At 33.2% G+C, this 21,144-nt stretch overlaps 1 protein-coding gene across 2 annotated transcripts in view; it reads right to left on the reverse strand.

Moving 5' to 3' along the window:
* The window catches only part of LOC138708807 (organic cation transporter protein-like), a 366,346-nt gene that overhangs the window by 191,621 nt on the left and 153,581 nt on the right, over window positions 1-21,144 (reverse strand). The window contains exon 1 of one of the 2 annotated variants that reach the window (XM_069838998.1): window positions 8,557-8,706. The exons of the other annotated variant lie outside the window; for it this stretch is intronic. The gene's annotated coding sequence lies outside the window, so the exon portion shown is untranslated. Of the gene's footprint in view, window positions 1-8,556; window positions 8,707-21,144 lie in introns of those variants that run through there. 2 annotated transcript variants of the gene reach the window in all.

Below are 21,144 nucleotides of genomic sequence, written 5' to 3' on the forward strand. Positions count from 1 at the left end.
TTTGTGAATGGAGAGTGTGATATGGTGTTGTGAGCGGGTATCTATTTCGTGATATGAGGACAAATGTTGAAAACGAGAAGCTAGGTAGCTCGGGTTAGAGGTTTGAAGAATATTGAAGAGTAAAGTTTTTCACGTGTTGATTTTGTGTAATTCTTTCTCTTACCAGATCGAAATGTAACTTTTCTAGTAATTTCGCCTATCATACTGTCATAGGAAATGATGTATTCCGCATCTCGATTCAAACACTTCAAGCTATTTACATCGCCAAACTATGGTCCGTCCCAGGAATCTGTAGAGTAGAAAGACGAAATAAGACCTCTGCGTAAATTGTATGTGGGAGGGCTAGGGCCAATGACGCTGTGGGGGAGGCATTGGTTGAACGAAGCGAGCAATCGCTTGCAGAGAAGGGATCATTTCTATCTGAACCCTCTACCACAGGCATGTCAAAAGCCCTGCACATTGTGCAGTAGTCTCTGAGCGATGTGCACTTTCTATTCCCCTACCTGGAGGGAGTGAATCGCCTTGGAGGGGAACGCGACAGGGTTATACAGACCTGCAACAGCATATCAGCTTTTGTTTCAGTAACTCAGTTTCAGTACGGGTACTGATTTGGCTGTCTGTGAATGAGTTATGATAAATAAAGTGAAGAGTTCACAGATAACGAAGAAGGGAAATTATTAATCATGTAACATAATTGTTATAATGTTTTTCTCAGCCAACAATAATTATTTTAAAATGAAAGGTTTTGATCAGCCCATGTCGAGGTAATAGTGTTGTGGCAGTTTAGATCAGATTAGTAAAGTTAATCAGTACTCTCACGGCAAAACGAACTTGACATTGGCGTTGTTTTAGGGTCTGTACTAACACAGCCATCAAAGATTAGACGACTTACGACTTTCATTTCATAAGCTGGTAAGTGATGAGAATATAGTGAGGAATACATTAAGGCTCTTGAGGTTGTAAGCAACTATTTGCAAGGGGGACAAATTTTCTGAAAAAATATATAATTGTAAATTTTCCGTCTCACGTCACTATATTATGCTAATATACTTACATTAATAAATCTTTAAACCTGACATGAATAGAATATCGTCGCTTCACAGCTTGTGAACTACACTTTTAATTTCTCTCAGTAACGCTTCCAACTTGTCGATACTTGCTCTCAACGTTTTCTAAATAAACTATATGTGAATTTAAATTCTAAGCTTAATTTATATCATTTATTAATATTAATGTTAATTTCTACTGCATACAGCAAGGAAATTATATCAGTGTAAAAACTTCACAATGACCTACTGCATGTAATTAATTGGGAGTATATTTTCTTTAACATTTGTGTACCAATGGTCTCAATAAATAATAATGCTTGACGAACAATGAAAGAATAGAGTCTATTATTTAAAATCATTAGTACCTACTACGTAAAATGAAATACTGTGTTCGTTTTTTGTTGTTTCGAAATTACTGCAATATTCTTTTTCTTCAAATACTATATAAAAATAATTTTAATAAATTATGCTTTACAAACCACTACTTTGTCAAGTATAACTGAGTAAGCCTAAAGTGTTTTGTATTGCAATTGTCAAATATAGACACTGATAATAACCGTGTTTTTTCCTTCTTCTAAGTGTATTTATAATGTCCAAATGCCTATTTAATCCAACCCTAGAAGCGCAGAATAGATTATTGTACACCCCTCCAGCTAAGAACTGGTAAGAGCAACGCTTGAATGATGCAGTCCGCACAGACCGGCGATCCGCGCACATATCTGCACATTCAGTCTGATTTCTGACATGCCTGCTCTACTACGAGCATCTTACCCCTTAGCAGCCTGAGCTGATGCTGCCCGCAATACACTCCGGCATAGATAGACTCCGTCCCCATATGCGCCTTGGCATCTCTCTACAGATTCCTGGGACGGACCGTAGTGAAAACAAGGAAAAATGTTCCATTAACCAGAGGCACTGAAATAAATTTCGTGCACTGTTGAAGAAATATGAGAAGTCGAAATAAACGTTGTTCCTAATCACTGAATGTATTACTGCTCCTCACGCGTTGAAGTTTTGGAGGTTGCAGTGGGATATGATGGCCAGTTGCTGTTCTTGCAGTATGAAAGTTATTTCGTTGTATATCATTACACGGGCTCTTCAAGGACTTCATGCTACCGTGTGACCCCTATAAAATATATTTTGTCGTTTATGGAAATTACGTTTCTGCGTGAATTTTCACTCAGCTCTTTATGGTATGATCCTTTAATCACCATCATTATCACCATAATCAATATCAGCGTATTCACATTCCAAGTGACCTAAGACTTTTTCGATTGTGATTGAAAATTATTTTTGCACATCTGTAGGTCTAGGAGTAACCTCGCTTTCAGACTTTGATTTTTTGTTTATTTATGTAATACATACTCGTATATGTATTGAGGTATTTCGGACTTCATTTTAAATCCTATCCAATGCCCTGTATTGCGGCAGCCCATCTCAGAACACTCATTTCTCACGTTTCTAATTTTCTAATCCGATTTCTAAGCCTATGACCCATCCTCTCATAACATGGAAGGAATTAACATTACAGAGATGATGATGATGATGATTATGATGACTGTACAGCAATGATAGAACAATGATAAATTAATATGAATGATAAGAAAAACCAAAGTGCTTGAATATAATTTCCTGTAAAACATATTTTAGGAACGTGCCTGAAATCGAGCCCAGTTTTCTTTAGGTGGAATAAATAAATATATATCGATGGTGTTCAGATAAAAGGTTTTATCCCACAAAAGAAAAAAAATTCAGAAACAGGTATAATTAAATTTAAACACATTATTATTACTTTATTAATTTATTTTGCTAATAATTGTAACATAAAATATAATATAAACAGAAAAAACTTTGGCTCACTCCTGAAAGAGTAGAACTCGTGTTCAGGGGCGGATTCCTTAATTTAAATTAAGAAGTATATAATACAATTTGTCTTATGTCTACTACGCAATAAGAATATATGAATTTAAATTTACAAATTTTTCATTATTTATAAAATCCGTAAATAACGTTTTAAATTTAATACTAGAACAATTAGAACTGACAAGATTAGGATATTTAAATATAAGTTTGTTATATATTCTTGGGCCTAAATTACTACTATGATTAAATACTGTAGCAGTGTTGCATTTTGGTTCAAACAATCTTAAAGAATTCATACTTTTTGTTTCATAACTATGAGAATACAATTCAAAATTGTTTCGATTTTTATGTATCAATTTTATTAATACAATATGATAAATTTGTCTTATTTTAAGAACATTAAAGTCTAAAAACAATGTTTGAGATGGAAAATCGATAGGTTTATGAAGATATATTTTAATTATTTTCTTATGTAATAAATAAAGTCGATTAAAATTGGTTTTAAATAAGCCACCCCATCCTGTAGTTCCATACATAATTAAAGACTGAAATAAAGTTAAGTATATTGTGCGTAATAAATTTATTGACGAGTTGTTTTATTTGATGGAATTTAAACATAATTGTCAAAAATATATTTTCACATTTTGTAATTAAATTTTAACTTATTACAGGAATTTCAGCAAAAGTCACATTAAAAAAATGAGAGATAAGCTCTTTTACCTAAACACCATCGATATGATTGTTTACAAGTAATGCTAATAAAATTAAGTAGCATACGTGTTGTATACATTTTCTGTATTTACTTGGAGAGAGAGAATCTTCGAGTTCTGTTTAAGCAAAAATGGCCTATCTCACGAAGTCATACATGTAGTCTATGATAATGATAGTCGTTTATTTTATGAAACCTTCTATGTGACAGTAAAGAATATGTTTTTTTTTTTCAGAAGGAAGAAAAAAATAATTAAATAGCAATAGGTCTATATAAGAATATTAGATTTTTTAATTGGTTATTTTACGACGCTTTTTCAACTGTTTTGGTTATATAGCGTCTGGATGAGATGAAAGCGATAATGCCAGCGAAAGAGTTCAACGGCGATAGTTACCCAGTATTTTCTCTTAATGGTTGAGGAAAATCCGCGAAAAAAAAAACTTCAATCAGGAAGGAATATTACATAATTCGGTATAGAACGTTGGTGAATATGATAGACATCAATGACATCATCGAAGATCGGTGTAGAGCTATTTATATGTAATTACTTATTCCTTCCTTGTGAAAAATTATGCTCCGTACTGAGATGTAAGAGGTTTCGTAAAATCAACGACGGTCAAAACAGAAAAAAATATCGTTACTGTTGTTGGCCGCGATGTGCGTTGTGTGCTGAAGTGTACAGCTTTAATATTGCGTGGCAGTCACGGTCCTGGTATCGAGTCCCGATTTAGGCATGGACGTTTGTCCATTGTCAATGTTCTGAATCTTCTGTGTGGGCTATTCCATATGAAATCGATCAGTAAAAAACCTCGCATCTTTTTATACTCTAATTTTTTCCCTACTTATACAAGGTGCTGAGGAGAGTGCATTTTCAAAAATATACTATCGAAAGTCAAACGGTTTACGTACTATTTAGCGACAAATTTAGTGTATTTTATAAAAACAAGCCTCTTTCAGCGCTCAGAACTCTGTAACCATTTACTGCAGAACATTGAACGAGAGCTCATTTTGAAGCTGACATTTGGTAGGTTATGATAAGAAGTAATCCTTATTTTTATTGTACACAGAGCGACAGATAATATAATTTTACTTGCTTTTAGGTTTTTTGGCCATTTGTAAAAATGTAAAAAAATATTGAGAAGAAAACTTGCATTATTAAGAGGGATTCGGCATTGTTTGCTTAGTGGTACGGCAACAAGTTTCGAGGGTATTACCGAATAGATTATTTCCACACGCCTAGACTTGAACGGGCAGTACCGCACGCACTGGATGAGAGCTGAAGATAAGCAAGCGTTGGGCGTCATTTTACTCCTGTGTTTATGAAAACCTGTGATAAAGCTAGCCCCGCTATGCGCTACTAGACGAAGCATCACGGGTTTGTCTCCTGGCCTTGCTTGTCTCGGCTAGCTCCCGTCTCACAGTCAGCTGGTTAGTTCACGCGCGTACTATTTATTTTCTTTATTTGATATTTTCAATACTTTCTTATCAACATACTATCAGTAAAAAATATGTGTTTATTTGTACTTTCAATGCGGAATCTAACTATATATTTTTTAAATATTTTTTTCCTTGCCAAAGGTGTCTTAATGAAGAAAAATCTAAATTTCTCCATTTCCATAAAAAGTAAGAAAATCTGTTTATATGTCAATACAAACTTTAATTTCTCAGCATCAAAATAAACCATGATTTTGATCATTGGGTAAAAGGGTTTCGGAGATACAACAGTTTAAAGTTGCTAATTTTATGAAAATACGATAAATTTAAAAATTTTTAATTTAAACACTATGAAGTTCTGATGCCTCATACTTTGCACAAAGCATTGCATCACAGTTCTCTACGTACAAAAAAAAACTTTAATTGTATTTAGAAATTGTAAGGCCAATTTTCTCTATATTTCGGTCGATTTGAGATGGAATAGCTCGTGCAGTGTTCATCTCGCGTGACGAGGACGGAGGAGCCCAGTGTGATGCGTGTAAACCCGGAAGATACATGAAAACCGTCAATAAGTAGATGGAAAAGATACCATTAATGTTAGTAAAATTATTAATAATATAGTCTGTCCTTGATGTAATGCACATTACGGTAATGAAACAGTTGTACACTAGGAAGTATATGACAAAAAGAGGAAGGTCAATGTAACTTATCATAAAATATCCATACTCCGCTGATTTCGATGAATAGTAGCAATGAAAACCTAACAAGAGCTGTCTTTTTTCGAAGAATTTCCCGTTTCATATATAACAATATAGTAACCAGGAAATTTTATCATTTTTTTAACGCTTATGTCAGATTGATTTTGTTAATTTTTTTTAAATTTTCAATGCAGGCTAAGTAATTTAGCCATTAATGTTTCAAATACAGTGGACTCTCTTAAGTTTGAACAGAATTGAAAGTTCTGTACAATAAGGGTAGTGGGTGTGGCAGGTGAAATGAATACAAATTCTTATTGCCTCTTACTATCCACTTCCTAATTGTTCAAGAATATTTTCGTACAGAAAACCGAAAAATTATATTTTGATAATTTTTATAAAAACTCAGTCCTGGTACCTATCTCTTTAAGGGGTTAGATACAGCTTACAGCAGTAAAAGCTTTTGAAATATTCAACATTTTTTTCCTCCATTAGGCCTACTATATCTTGTACAATAATGAAAATTGGTATGTGTAAAACACTGTCCTTCTGCTCTATGAAAAATATATTTTTACAATTAAAAAACGTATTTATATATTATTTTTCAAAATTCAAAATGGTTATAGTTCATTGTGCAGTGATGAAGCGTTTCCCTCATAACTGATAAACTTGGTAACTTTTTCATGTTTACTGTCTTTTATTTTATTGCTGAAACTCATGTTTACAATATTATGCTCTTTCAGCTACATTCCTTAATAAATAATACTTACTTACTGGCTTTTAAGGAACCCGGAGGTTCATTGCCGTCCTCGCATAAGCCCGCCATTGGTCCCTATCCTGAGCAAGATTAATCCAGTCTCTACCATCATATCCCACCTCCCTCAAATCCATATTAATATTATCTTCCCATCTACACGTCTCGGCCTCCCCAAAAGATCTTTTTCCCTCCGGCCTCCCAACTAACACTCTATATGCATTTCTGGATTCGCCCATACGTGCTACATGCCCTGCTCATCTCAAACGCTTGGATTTAATGTTCCTAATTATGTAAAGCGAAGAATACAAAGCATGCAGTTCTGCGTTGTGTAACTTTCTCCATTCTCCTGTAACTTAGCCCCAAATATTTTCCTAAGAACCTTATTCTCAAACACCCTTAATCTCTGTTCCTCTCTCAAAGTGAGAGTCCAAGTTTCACAGCCATACAGAACAACCGGTAATATAACTGTTTTATAAATTCTAACTTTCAGATTTTTTGACAGCAGACTAGATGACAAAAGCTTCTCAACTGAATAATAACAGGTATTTCCCATATTTATTCTGCGTTTAATTTCCTCCCGAGAGTCATTTATATTTGTTACTGTTGGTCTAAGATATTTGAATTTTTCCACCTCTTCGAAGGATAAATCTCCAATTTTTATATTTCCATTTCGTACAATATTCTGGTCACGAGACATAATCATATACTTAGTCTTTTCGGGATTTACTTCCAACCCTATCGTTTTACTTGCTTCAAGTAGAATTTCCGCGTTTTCCCTAATTGTTTGTGATTTTCTCGTAACATATTCACGTCATCCGCATAGACAAGAAGCTGATGTAACCCATTCAATTCCAAACCCTCTGTGTTATCCTGAACTTTCCTAATGGCATATCCTAGAGCGAAGTTAAAAAGTAAAGGTGATAGTGCATCTCCCTGCTTTAGCCCACAGTGAATTGGAAAAGCATCAGATAGAAACTGGTCTATACGGACTCTGCTGTTTCACTAAGACAGATTTTAATTAATCGAACTAGTTTCTTGGGAATACCAAATTCAATAAGAATATTATATAAAACTTCTCTCTTAACCGAGTCATACGCCTTTTTGAAATCTATGAATAACTGATGTACTCCACCCTTATACTCCCATTTTTTCTCCAATATCTGTCGAAGTATTTATATATTATTTTTAAAAATTCAAAATGGTGGCATTTTACTTTGTAGTGATAAAGTGTTTCCCTCATAACTCATAAACTTGTTAACCTTTTCATGTTCTCTCTCTTTTATTTTATTACTGAAACTCATGTTTACAATATCATGCTCTTTCAACTACATTCATTAATGATTTTTTTATTTTGTGTTAGAAGAAAATACTGATATTTGACCATTTTTTAAAATGAATTTATTTTTATCAGACAATCTATCAAAGATACAGAAGTGATTTTGCATCATATTGTAGGTATGACATGCATAAATACACACACAAAATTTCATCACAGAATGTTGGATAGTTTTTGGGTTATATGGGAAACGCTTCATCACTGCACAGAGAATTGAATTAAAAAAAAAAATGTAAATAATTTTTTTCAATCGTAAATTTTTTTATATAGCAGAAGAACAGTGTTTTAAATATACTAATTTTCATTATTGTACAAGATATAGTAATGGAGGGAAAAAAATGTTGAATATTTCCAAAATTTTACTGCTGTAAGCTGTACCTAACCCCTTAAAACAACAGAATTCTAGAATACATTTCTTGTCGTTTTCTGTCAAACAGAAAATAATGATCTAAGACACTTCATGCATGGATGATAACTGAAATAAATAATAAAATTGCCTACATCGCATGTAAGAACTATACTTTCACTGCTTACCGTAACACTCGTTTAAAAACAAACCGAAATCACATCACTATTTGTCTAGTTTTCGAACTAATAATGGTTGTCCGAATACAACATCGTTTTGTACTGAGAGACAACAATACAAAAACTCATTGATAACTACTGAACAAACATTCTCACACACATGCAAACTACTGTGTTGTTTTTCTCACCACGAGTAGGACTGTCACTGCACACCACGCCGGCTGCTTGTCGCTAGGCAACGCACTGACTGACTGGACCGACAGCACGCCCCAGATACTCTCTCGCGGACCTTCGCGGACTCCTGTCTCTTCCTACCCAACAATTATTAGTACGCTGTCGCTTTGTTTCTCATTGCGTTTTATACCCCCCTCCCACGAGTCCTTCCTCCCCCACTCTGCTCTCGGATGCATCAGGTTTGTGTCTAGTATTGTTCCAGAACGATAAGGAGTCCCTCATCCGCCCTTCACTTGTCTGGAGTGTGGACTGCTGGGTACGCTAATTTTGAATGTTGTCAGGTCTTGGAATCTGCCGTCATTTGCTGGAAGAAAACAATGGGAAGGCGTAACTTACTATTAAGTTATAAGAGGGTTCTATTAAAGCGGGCAGCACTGCAAAGTTCATGCGATGTGCTGAATTATGAAAGAATTGCTGACTTACATTCTGTTTCTATGGAAGTCGTGACAAAATTCCTTTCCATAGTTAGTAGACTTACAGGGTTTTTCACAAATGACGCATAAATTCAATTAAAATTGAATGGATCATTTTTATAAAACGTTCTAACACGTCAAATGTTATATTCTTAAGGCGAGAGGATGGTATTTTTTAAAACTTTTTTCCTATTTGGTGTAAAATATTAATTTTTTGTATGTTGAGAGCTCATGTATGTATGTATTTATTCACACTGCAATGGGTATATACTCGGTGGCAGTGGTTACTAATTACACTCAATAATGACAGTAATAAACTTGTTAATTAAAAATACACTTAATAATAATACCAATTAATAATAATAATAATAATAATAATAATAATAATAATAATAATAATAATAATAATAATAATAATAATAGGGAATATCCTAAATTAAATGAAGCACTATCACTTAAAATAACATTTAAAATAAATCTAATTTGTATCTTAAATCTAAGTTCGAACTAAAACCCACGAGTATGATATGATCATATCTGCACAAGTACCTTTCCACATTACACTAATTTCGCTGTCAACTCACTCACTGCACTGGAACTACGACACATTTCACTGATTCTATCCTGATTTCACTAACACTTCAAAAACATTTCACTGTTCAAATACTTTGCACTGCCACTATAAACTATAAAGCTTCCCTGAAAGGAACACGTTTCACTGACACAACACGCTTCACTGACACAACACACTTCACTGACACAACATAATTCTTCACTGATACAACACTTCAATAACAAAATATCATTTACATCCTTTACATACTGTGTATAATTATCGTCTATTAGTAAAGTCCTTAAGCCTATTTTTAAATACGTTTTTGGTTGTTTATAAAGCCTTTAGTAAGTCTGCAGGTAAAGCATTCCAGTCTGTGGAAACTCAACCAAATAAAAATATTTTGAAAAAAAATATATTTGGGGGCCCAAATTTGAAAAAAAAAAATATACCCAATGCAAGATTGCACTAAAACCGATATATCTAAACCGTTTTTAAAGATAGATTCAAACAGTTTTTTCCAATGTATTTGCAAAAGCATGTTCTACAAACTGTCTGTAACAGAATTTTGATATTAGTCCCTACGTTTGTAAAATAAACAATTAAAATTTAATAACAAGTTTCTGATCTCCTTTCTTGAAAACAAACGGACGTATTTTTAAAATGAAATCAATTAACAAAATTCTGTTACAGAGAAAAGTTTCCTAATAGTCTAAAGAATGTGTGTTCTAAATTTCATGGATGCATCTTTAATAGTTCAGAAATTATATCCATTTTCGTCTGGCAATGTAGCAAAAAAATGAAGTTACTGGAAACCGATAAAAGCGGGCGTGTGATTTAAAAATCCATAGCGCAGGAAGTTTAAAAATGACGTCTCAACATCCGATAAGGGCACAAATACCCACAAAATGTTATGCAATGCATTCCACACATATCAAAGGGTATTTAAAAAAAAATTTGAAGATTTAATTTACCGGAAACAACAATAAAAGTGGGCGAATAATTTAAAAATCCAAAACGCAGCAAGTTTAAAAATGGCGACTCAACATCCGATAAGGGCACAAATACCCACAAAATGTTATGCTATGCATTCCACACATATCACAGAGTATTTTAAAGATTTTTTTTTAATTTACTCATTTTTCACCAAAAAATACCATCCTCTCCCCTTAAATTATTTTATTTTGTTGAACATACCAAGATTGTGGCTTACAGCAAGTACAAAGCATACCAAATTCAATAAATATTACAGAATTACAAAGGTTGGATAAATGACTAACAACGTTTAAATTACAAATGATTGAGAATTTATTGTATTCTGAATTTAAAGTACTTAGGGGAGAGTCGGGTAATATCGGACATCGGGTAATATCGGACAGTGAGTTTCTTTCATCTACCACACGATGATAGTACCTGATTGACATAGTTACGTTTCTGTGATATCGCATAGAGAAATGTAACCATGTCATTCAGGTATTACCATATGGTTGTAGATGAAAAAAACGCACTGTCCGATACTACCCGATGTCCGATACTACCCGACTCTCCCCTAATATTCGACAAATTTATAACAATTTCTTATTGAATTTCGTACATAAAAATCGTAATATGTTTGATTTTCATTCACACAAGTATACAAGTAAAAGATCAGACAGAATCTAAATGCACCACAACTGTAGCTTATAATCATAGTAGCAACTTCGGTCCAAGGCTTTATAACATGATAACGGCTAAATTACCAAACATACAATTTGCTAATGCTCCTTATTTTAAAAAAATCAATTAAAATTATTGTTTAGGGAGGCAATATACAGTTAAAATTACTGTAATATCTATGTTTTCTTTTCTTTTTACTTTTTGTTAATTAAATACTTAATTATAAAATTTCGTGGAATACCCCCTCAGCACGAGTATCCACTCTTTTGTGTGGATTCTAGAGTGATTTTTATATACCAAAAACAATATTAATCTTTATTCTAGCAATAAAATTATTATTATTATTACTATTATTATTATTATTATTATTATTATTATTATTATTATTATTATTATTAATTCGATAGGGAGGTAAAATCGTGGTTCGAATAGTAGTTTTAAAGCATGTGAAATATATTTCGTTCTTGAATGAGTGAATCAATTAATAAAGATTATCATTATACTCTTAAGTCTAAGCCTAAAATTTAACTCAATGATATTGATGTAAAATCTTCAGTGTATTGTAAATATTCACAATAATTTAAATGCAATATGTATGTCACTATTGTATTGATTAAGGTATTGTATTGTATTGAGTAGAAGAGAAGGCCTTATGGCCTTAACTCTGTCAGCTAAAATAAAAGTACTCTACTCTACTATGACAATATTCTATTCTATCCTACTCTACTCTACTCCATTCTATTCTATTCTACTCCATTATACTCCACTCCACTCTACTCTATTCCATTCTACTTCACTCTACTCTGCTCCATTCTATTCTACTTTATTCTATTCTACTCTACTCTATTCCATTCTACTTCACTCTACTCTACTCCATTCTACTCTACTCCACTCTACTCCATTCTATTCTATTATACTCTATTCTACTCTATTCCATTCTAATCTACTCTATTCTATTCTACTATACTCCATTCTACTTCACAATACTCTACTCCTTTCTATTCTACTTCATTCTACTCTACTCCATTCTGTTCTACTCTACTCCATTCTATTCTATTCTACTCCACTCTACTCTACTCCATTCTATTTTATTCTATTTTACTCTATTCTTTTCTACTCTACTTCACTACATTCTATTCTTTTTTACTCTACTGTACTCCATTCTATTCTACTCTGATTTATTCTATTCTACTAAATTATATTCTACTCTACACTATTCTATTCTACTCTATTCTATTTCGTTATACTCTATTCCTCTACTTTCTTCCTTATTCTATTCTACCGTTACTCTTGATAATAAATTCAACACGATAACGGCTCTGGAGCTCTCTGACAAGAGAGAATGAAAACAAATCGATGCACAATCTCCGTGGTCCGGTGTCAAAATATTCACAGGCGTAAAAATTGCAAATAAGTATCAAACAAGTTGAGATCAGTCCAGAAGAGTCAATGATGTACTAGTTGTCAAGTCCTCGACATTGGAATAGAATTAAACTTGTTCACGACCGCCACCCTATTACATCATAATAATATATTTTATGGGTTGGCGGACTTCTATTGAAACGTTCAATTGGCAAGCAGTTCATATATAAATGTTAAAGTAGATTGACCCCGTACCGTCGGGCATTTATTAAGGCCGATGGAAATACTGGACAAGGAAAGAGCGTTCGTCATCTGGTTGGAGCCGGTCCTGGCTCTTTCCTGAAGAGAATGAGGAAAACATTTTGGCCGTGGGTCAAGACGGAGCATCGCCAACGGTGAATACAAATTAGGGTGTCCGCCAACTCTCTTTTCTGTGAATATCCCACATTTGTACAAATACTGGAAATAGGCCTGCGTAGATCTTAATTTGGAATGGCAGGGAATAGACGCCGGCTGTTGCGTACACAGGTTTATGCTGCGTGGAGGCATTATCGCGAGTTTGAATCCATTTCAGGCACGAGTGGTTGTTCCTCGTCAGTATGATGATGTGTGTTGTTAAATGGATGCTGGGTTTTGTGCTGACCTCTACGTTGCGGAAATTCCAACATGTAGCCTATCCGTTGAATGCTAAGCTGAGAAACCTTTCATCTGTACTTACAGTATGTCATGGTTCTTTAATGGGGTTAGGTACAGCTTACAGCAGTAAAATTTTGGAAATATTCAACATTTTTTCCCCCCATTACTGTATCTTATACAATAATGAAAATTAATATGTGTAAAACACTGTCCTTCTGCTATATGAAAATAGTACATTATGCAACGAGCCTATAATGGTAGTAATTAAGACGCGAGTATGTTTGTTTATGAAACGAGCGCAAGCGAGTTTCATAATTTTCATACGAGCGTCTTAATTACCATTATAGGCAAGTTTCATACGACTTTTTATGCTCGACCATATTTCTAACTTGAAATTATTCATAAGTATTCATGTTATGGTTATCTAAGTGAAGAGCGGAACTGACCTTCTAAATTGTGAGATGTGCGCAGACGCGAAAGTATTGATTTTTCCGAGGGACGAATGTCATTGACCTTGATATAATCTAGAGAATAACATGAACATTAATATTGATATAACCTGGAAATTGATTTAGAATTGAAAAACGAGATGACAAATTGAATTTATTTGAATATTATTTACAATTAACGCTAATTATTATAGTAACAGAACATAGGCTAACCTTCTGCGACAGTATTGGATTTCCAGCCTCCGTGACTTTTCGCTAATTGTCTTTCGATTGCATATTCCGAGAATAATCGGTACTTGCGGTTTTGTAATGGTACAATGGTGATTTCTCATTGGCTGAACAACTGAATTATAATGAATAGGTGTACTTTAATGAGGTGCATTAAAGGGCTACTACCAGGTGTATAATTACTACATTTCGGCATGGTCGAGCATAAAAATACTTTTACGATTAAAAAAAATCACATTTATTTTTTCAAAATTCAGTTCATTGCGCAGTGATGAAGCGTTTCCCACATAACTAAAAACTATCCAACATTCTATGATGAAATTTTTTGTTTGTATTTATGCATATCATATCTACAATATGATGCAAGATCATTTCTCTACCTTTGATAGATTGTCTGTTAAAAAATAAATTCATTTTAAAAAATGGTCAAATATCAGTATTTTCTTCTAACACAAAATAAAAAAAATATTATTTACTAAGGAATGTAGTTGAAAGAGCATGATATTGTAAACATGAATTTCAGCAATAAAATAAAAGAGAGAGAACATGAAATAGTAATATGCGTTACAAGAGCGGTATGTTGATGTTTTCATGTTCGAGGAAAAGATTGAAAAAGCGAAACGTAGTTGAACAAACATACCGCTCGTGTATCGTACATTATTTTGTGCGAAGATCGTTTATTACATACCTGAAAGAGGAATTTCTAATTAGTTGCAATGAAATCTCCATCTTGGTTTCTGTTCAATGACGGCAATTTTGGAAAACAAAACTATCTCTCTTCAACATTGTTGCTATAAAATGTTTTGTGTGTTTACTATACTCCAGCAGGCCGTGATATACGTCTGTCTTTTTTTTTCCCCCAGTCTATAAATGCGAACTTAAAACAAACGGTAAGGTTATGTAATGATTTATTTTTCATTTTAATATTTTAACAATATTATTTATATAACATATTGCAGTAATAACATCGGCATCTGGAATCTTGTTGATTTTTTCACGGCTTCCTTAATGTTACTTGCATCACGAATGCAATAACTTCAGTGGAGTAGTAGACTTTACTTAATTTTTGCAAATATTTAAAAACAATAATTAACAGTGCAATTTAGGTAAAATTGCAGTGGTAAGTTTCCAATTTATAATTATTACTATGTTAAACGTCTCTAAAAATAATATGTTAAAAGCCTAAAGCAGTAAAATGAATATGTCTCTTAAGCGGTAAGAAGAGGGAAATTGTTATGTGTGTTACGTTGGGAATACTGAATGTGGTATTTCACACTTACTGCGTATTGGTTCTGTGCGGAAAACAAGCAAATAAGCACGATCTCGCACAAAAGTTAATAAGTTTATGAGTTATGAGGGAAACACTTCATCACTGCACAGTGAACTGCCAGCATGTGTTAAATAATCGTTTTTAGGCTACCTAAACCGATCTACACTTCCAATTTTTACTTATTTTATAATATGTCTTCAAGTTAACTACGACCTATACGAATTCTTCACATTCCAAACTACCTTCCCTCTGAAAATTAGACCATTTTTCCAGTCTTTTCTAAAAAAACTATAGAAAAGCTATAGAAAACCCCAGTTAACTAGTAATTTGTTCTCGAGTAGAAGATCTTGCAAGCGAAAACATATGTAAAAGTTAGTTTATTTTCAGAAAAAATAACTTTTAAAACATTTTTTATTCACCTGCATATTTACAGATACGAGGTATCACTTTTTAGCCATCGATATGATTATTATAGCAAGGCCTACGAATGGTTTGTAAGTTATGGTTGTGAGAGATTGGGGGTGGGCATAGAAAACTAAATTTGAATGTATTCCTTTCCCTGCTGCCGCTACGGTGTCGAATTTTGGGTTCTTTTTGTGGAAAGCTATGAGTTGATGACTAAGATAGGGCTATTTGGAAGTGACAGTAATAGCACTATGGAAACCAAGTAGGGACACTTTCTCTACCTACATTGGATTATTATATATTTATTCATTGAAGATTTCTTGTTCACAGCTGAAATGAACTTCACGAAAGAGAAGAATGATGCTGCTGCTTTCCTTGTAGCAGAGAGATGGGAGCATGAAGTTGGCAAGATGGCTCCTAGCAGAATTAATTTTGAAGGCTTGAATTCAAGTAAGAAAAATCAACTTTTAATATCACATAGTTGTTACACTTGTGTTTGGAATACGTAATTCTAAAGGAATGTTTAACTTCCTGTTACTAAGAAATATGTAGACCTACTAGTGAAATTACTAAATACTCCGTTTTTTAAGCCAATTTGACTGACGTAGTTGCTGTGCATTTTAGGTGTACTACTCTATACGGGCTATTCCATATGAAATCGATCAGTAAAAAACCTCGCATTTCTTATACTCTAATTTTTTCCCTACTTATACAAGATGCTGAGGAGAGTGCATTTTCAAAAATATACTATCAAAAATCAAACGGTTTTCGTATTGTTCAGCGGCAAATTTAGCGTATTTAATAAAAACAAGCCTCTTTCAGCGCTCAGAACTCTGGAACCAATTACTGCAGAACATTGAACGGGAGCTCATTTCGAAGCTGACATTTGGTAGGTTGTGTTATTTTTATTGTACACAGAGAGACAGATAATCTGATTTTACTTACTTTTAGGCTTTTTGCCAATTTGAAAAAATGTAAAAAAGAAAATATTGAGAAAAAACCTTGCATTATTAAGAGGGATGACATTGTTTCGTTAGTGGTATGGCAATACATTTCGAGGGTATTAAATTATTTTCACACGCCTGGACTTGAACGGCGCCGTACCGCACGCACTGGCCGAGAGCTGAAGATAAGCGAGCGTTGGGCGTCATTTTACTCCTTTGTTTATGAAAACTTGTGATAAAGCTAGCCCAGCTATGCGCTACTAGACGAAACATCACGTGTTTGTCTCCTGGCATTGCTTGTCTCGGCTAGCTCCCGTCTCACAGTTCACGCGCGTACTATTTATTTTCTTTATTTGATATTTTCAATACTTTCTTATCAACATACCATCAGTAAAAAATATGTGTTTATTTGTACTTTCAATGTGGAATCTAACTATATATTTTAAAAATATTTTTTCAGTGGCAAAGCCGTCTTAATGAGGAAAAATCTAAATTTCTCCATTTCCATAAAAAGTAAGAAAATCTGTTTATATGTCAATTTAAACTTTAATTTCTCAGCATCAAAATAAACTATGATTTTGATCATTGAGGGTTTCGGAGCCACAACAGTTTAAAGTTGCTAATTTTATGAAAATACGATAAATTTAAATATTTTTAATTTAAACACTATGAAGTTCTGATGCCTCAAACTTTGCACAAAGCATTGTATCACAGTTCTCTACGTACAAAAAAAAGTTTCATTGTATTTAGGAATTGTAAGGTCAATTTTCTCTATATTTCTGTCGATTTGAGATGGAATAGCTCATACATAGGCCTATAGATTTTTGTACCATCAATATGCGTTGTAGGTTTTGTTTAACCTCATTCTGACGTAGGTAAATCCCGGCATAATTTCAGAACCTTGGATGTTATTTATAAGGAAGCAGAGTGAATTCTTGGAGAGATTAGATTTATGATATAATAAACAGCCGGGCCTACAATTTCAACATCCTTGTTATTTACTCTGCGTAAGAAAATAGGAAGCACTGATAGATAACACTTAGAGTGTGAGACAGGCAACACGGGCCCATTCAGATGCCGTATTGCTTTGACAATACACAGTGCTGGCATAGCTGTTAACATCTCACTCTGGTTGACTTTATGAGGATGTATCCTACTATGCTATGCTCAATTTTTTTGAGCGTATTTTGGTGAAAGGTCCCTCTGCATGGTCTAAGACATACCTGCACAAACAGCGCTCAACGAGCGCGCGCGCGCTCCTTCGGAGCGGGAGAGCTGTGTTTACCGCTCGCCGAAACGGAGAGGAAGATACGTCAGAATGACATAGGCTTGCTATAGGTAGAGGAGAGGGAAACGACCATTCAGTTATCTAGTGGAGTGCAATGTGTAGGCCTATTCTCAGTAACTGTTTCACGTTGCTTACCTACTGCTACAGTACAGTATGGAGGAATCTGAAAGACGGAACAAAACATTTAACATTTAACGATTTACAGCTCGAACGTATTGATCTTCAATGTGACCTAAGGGCTAAAGATCGTTTGAATAATACTACTAGCCTGGTTGAGTTTTATAAGACTAAACATTAGCAATAATATCCACGACTACACAGGCTGGCTGTGAAAATGATTGCTATGTTTGGCTCAACATTTATATTTGTGAGCAACTGTTTTCTATAATCAACTTTAATAAAGGCAGACATCGAACATCTGTAACTGATGTTTCATTACGATCAGTAGGCTACTGTTCCTTTCAGCTGCCAACAGCATAAAACCTCGTTTTGATGTACTGATAAATAAAAATATAACAAAATGATATTGTACATTTAAGTAGCTATAGAATTTCTATTACTTCTGTAAAAATAAATATTTCTTTATTAATTAATAATAGTCCAAGATAGTTTTGCAAACACTGAACGGGAATTCATTTCATAAACACTCTTACTAGTACTGTATTTCCTTTTGTGTATATTTTGTACGAGATCACCCCTTCTTCCAGTCCACACTTATACAGAGCGCAGCTAATATCTGAATTCCGCTCATGAGCTGTGAGCCGGCTCGGAGAGCGCAAACCTTGTGCAGGCTGGTCTAAGACATCATGCGCTATTGACTAGCGATACGAAATGAACGTTGGTTCGAGTCCTCATGGGGAGGGGGGATTTTTCGTATGATATCTCGTCCAATGTATGAACCGGTACCCATCCATCATGGCGATTAATGTAGGTGGTTCGTTCAGTGTGTGCAAAATATGGTTTCATGAGTCAGTTGTAACAGCTGGAGGGGGAAACGTTGTGCTGACCACACATAACCCCTGAAATGGTTGGATGATCGTTCACCTCTGCTGAGAATTTGAACGTGAGGCGAGCAGTCGGCTGGTCGGCCTTGCCCTCCATGGGCTGTTGCATCACAAAATATGGTGAAAGTAAACCAACATTAAAGAATATAATATTTATTGGCTCTCTGGTTTATGAGTATGAAAATTCTAATACTGGTCTTTCATGATTTTTGCGCCTAAGTTCGTTAAAGTTCGATCGCTTAAAACAACACAGGAAAACACAGCACGAGGGGTACACATCTAGTCTATGTAGAAGGAAGATATATCTCCACTCCCCTACCGGGAATCGAACTCGGTTCTGCTGGCTTTGTAGCCAGGGACATAAAAATACAAATCATTGAGGAAGAATGCAAGGTGGATTAATCAGAATAGGCGTAGCTTCGACTTCTTCCAGTGACGTATCTAAAAACCTCACGGTTTGTAGTTTGAACCTGATGAATGTCATAGTTATAATGGTATCCTTCTTGGGTCAGAAAAGTGGATTTAAGCATATCTAATGATCCTAATGAATAGGGTATCCTTTCCAGTATTGCATTGTATTGTATTGTATTGTATTGTACTGAATTTATTAACATTCCATGGTATTCATACATTGATTCACAGCTAGAATATGTAACTAGTCACAAAACTTAATACTACTATAAAGTCCTAATTTAGTCACAGTCTAGATGAAATATATACAGACGAGATTTACAATATAGTCTACTAGTACAACACAAAGTTTTAGTATCAATTTCATGAAGTGTTATTGAATGTCATGAATTCACCTACAGAATAGAAGGCGTGAGAAATTAGGTACTTCTTTAATTTGGCCCTAAATAATTTTATGTTTTGAGTTTCATTTTTTATATCGATAGGGAGGCTATTAAAAATGTTTACTGCCATATAACGCACTCCTTTTGGATAGCACGATATACTTTCCGTTGGGGTATGAAAGTCATTTTTTTGACGTGTATTTATGCTATGAACTGTTGAATTAGTTACAAAGTTTTCACGAATACATACGAGGCGGATTATTAATGAAAAGATATACTGACAAGCCATGGGCATTATTTGTATTTTTTTGATAATAGTCCTACACGATTTCCTAGATTTGGCACCTGCTATTATTCTAATTACTCTTTCTGTAGTAGGAATATAATGTTGCTATCTGTGGAATTTCCCCAGAATATTATTCCAAAACTCATTACCGAGTGGAAGTATGCAAAGTATATTGTTTTCAAGGTACTGATATTTACTATCTCTTGCATAGATCCAATAACAAAACAAGCTGAAGTTAGTTTGGGGGTAATTTCTTTCACCTGAAGATGAAGCAGGTGTAGCCTGCTGTGGAGGGTAAGTTTTTATATGCTTCGCTAGTACTAGGATAAGTCAAAGCTACACGTATATATCGTGAATAATGCAATAGAAAATAGTGTGTATTTATACAGTCTACTAATAATAATATAACATTTTAGAAGAATGAAGAGATGATAAATTAATTCGTATTTTCTGAAATTATTCCCCCCTACCTGCCCAAGATTTTAGGTGATATTTTTCAGAATTTTATTTATTAATTAATTAATTTATTACTTATTTATTTATTTATTTTATTTATTTAATTATTGATTGATTAATAATTATTTATGTATTTAATTATTTATTTATTTATTTGTTTAAATATTTATTCATTTAATCATTTATTTATTTAATTATTTATTTAATTATTTATTTATTTAATTATATATTTATTTATTTAATTAATCAAAAATTATTTATTTAATTATTTAATTAATCAATTATTTTATTACGTATTTACTTAATTATTTATTTAACCAATCAATTAATTATTTATTTAATTATGTATTTATTTAATTATTTAATTACTTAATTATTTAATTATGTATTTATTTACTTATTTAATTACTTAATTAATTAATTATTTAATTATGTATTTAATTATTTATTTATTTAATTATTTATCTATTTATTTATTTAGTTATTTATTTATTTTATTATGTAATTATTTATTTAATTATTTAATTATTCATTTATTTGATCACTTATTTATTTAATTATTCATTTATTTAATTACTTATTTATTTAATTATGTATTTATTTAATTATTTATTTAATTATTGATTTATTTAATTATTTATTTATTTAATTATTTATTTATTTGTTTATTTAATTATTTATTTATTTTATTTACTTAATTATTTATTTAATCAATTATTTATGTACGTAATTTCGCACTCTTACAGTACAAAATTTAGACATTCCTTTTCCTTTTCAAAGAGTCTGTCGTGGAGATTC

This window comes from Periplaneta americana, chromosome 11, assembly GCF_040183065.1.
Source record: "Periplaneta americana isolate PAMFEO1 chromosome 11, P.americana_PAMFEO1_priV1, whole genome shotgun sequence".
Lineage (NCBI taxonomy): Eukaryota > Metazoa > Arthropoda > Insecta > Blattodea > Blattidae > Periplaneta > Periplaneta americana.